Below are 1878 nucleotides of genomic sequence, written 5' to 3'. Positions count from 1 at the left end.
TATCATGCTTTATCTTAAAAGTTCTCCGTACTTTTGTAATTTTCATCAATTACAGATAAAAGCGTTCGCATATTTTGTTTCTAAAAACGTCGTTATAATTGTTTTCTTGATAAGACATACAGTCTCGTACTTCATAAAGTTTTTTTTTTAAACGGCTCAATATTTGAATATTTATTTAAAATATTTATTTAAAGTTGTTCAATATTAAATTTTCTTAATTCTTTACATTTTTTTACATTTTTTATATTAGGAATTTGTGTGACTTAATATGAATTTATTGTAAATTCAAAATATACAGTTTTTAATGTTAAGATAATTAATAAAATTTCTTCATTAAAAATAAATATTTCATAAATCGTCTTCATAGCATTCAACTAAAATTATATTTTTACAATAATGTGTCATGTACTGTTATTGTTGGTGATCACATCATTTGGCAGGTCAGTCAATTAGTAAAAAATATGCGTTTAACTGTATAAAATAACACAAATAAAATGTGTAAAAAAAATAACACGCGTACAAATGCGTAAAATGACTACAAGATTTTACACATTTAAGTGTATAAAAATTACATACTTAGATTTGCAGTTTAATGTTAACAAAGTGCAATTTTTGACTATTAGTAGACCGTTTAGTGGCAATATTCACAATGTTACATACAACGTTTAAGTGTTAAAAAATCAGAAAATGCAGGAAATATAAGACTTCCGCTGTAATGTATAGTGATAGACATGCGCGCACACACAACTACAAACACATGTTTCATAATGGAGATAAATAATTTTCCTAATATTGGAGATATCTACATTTACACTCGAGTACAATAAGTTTATGTTTTTGTTTAAGATTATTTAAAAGTTTCTAGCGCGTCGAGATTGTCCGCGATTTTTCAAAAATTGCCAAATGCGGTTTTTAAATATTTCCATTTTTCTGAAGAATGTGACGTGATAAACAAATTATGAGGGCAACACCGTTTTCAGCACCCAAAAACTACAGAAAACCACTCTCTTTTTTCAGAAAACTTTTAACATGCGACCAGTATAATTATATGCATCAGACTAAAATGTTTGCAAATAATATATTTGCGTACCTATATGAGTGCAAAGGCTAATATTAATTTACGCGAATATGTATGAAATTTTAACTTGCCTCGTGAATCAAGAAGCTCCAATACATTTCCAGCAATCGGATAACCTGGTGGTCCTGGTATGAGGTTTATAAGACGTCTGTTTCTCCCATAATGTCCATAATAATTCCACATCAATGTAATAAGGATGAAAAATAGCAAAATAGTAATAAACATTGCTTGATGAAATTATCAACCGGTTTAATTGAGTTTTGTTTTCTTTGACTTGACTCTTTGCTCCTCTAATTTTTAAAATCACAAGAAATATTAAATATATATATATATACATGTATATATAATTATTTGCTTAAGAAAATTATTGGTATTCTAAATGTGTTTAACGAGTCAAAAATACAGTAAAACACGTTATATATGTTTTATTGTTAAGAACTCAAAGGAAATTTAATGTATTCTTTACGCAAATGTGTGCAACAAATATATTTTCATTGGTAAAGCCAATAAAATGTTAGATATCTTTAGTTATAAACTAAACTTTTTTAATTTTTAATTATCTTAAAACTATTATGTCATTTTAAATAAAAGTGTTACACGCGAGCAAAGTGAAGTTTTTTTATTAATCGCTTGCGAATAATGTGTTTACTTTTATAATATTTTTTGTTTGCTTATTATAACGATTTGAACAATGTTGATGATAGTAATGTCTAATTATAATTCAGGAACTTTTTATTATTATCTGTCGTACTACACACAATGCGATTTTTTGTGCTAGATTGAATGGAAATAGAAATGGA

The 1878-nt window shown here is 26.6% G+C and overlaps 1 long non-coding RNA gene across 1 annotated transcript in view; it reads right to left on the bottom strand.

The window, feature by feature from the left end:
* Positions 1-1149: 1149 nt before the first annotated feature.
* The window catches only part of LOC105457546, a 1006-nt gene continuing 277 nt past the window's right edge, over positions 1150-1878 (bottom strand). Inside the window, exon 2 of the long non-coding RNA XR_975413.1 lies at positions 1150-1368. This is a non-coding gene — a long non-coding RNA (uncharacterized LOC105457546). The remainder of the gene's footprint in view (positions 1369-1878) is intronic.

This window comes from Wasmannia auropunctata, unplaced genomic scaffold (genome assembly GCF_000956235.1).
Source record: "Wasmannia auropunctata unplaced genomic scaffold, wasmannia.A_1.0 LD335208.1, whole genome shotgun sequence".
NCBI classification, from domain to species: domain Eukaryota; kingdom Metazoa; phylum Arthropoda; class Insecta; order Hymenoptera; family Formicidae; genus Wasmannia; species Wasmannia auropunctata.
Note: the sequence above shows the minus strand (reverse complement) of the source record. Positions and strands in the feature narration are given on the sequence as shown.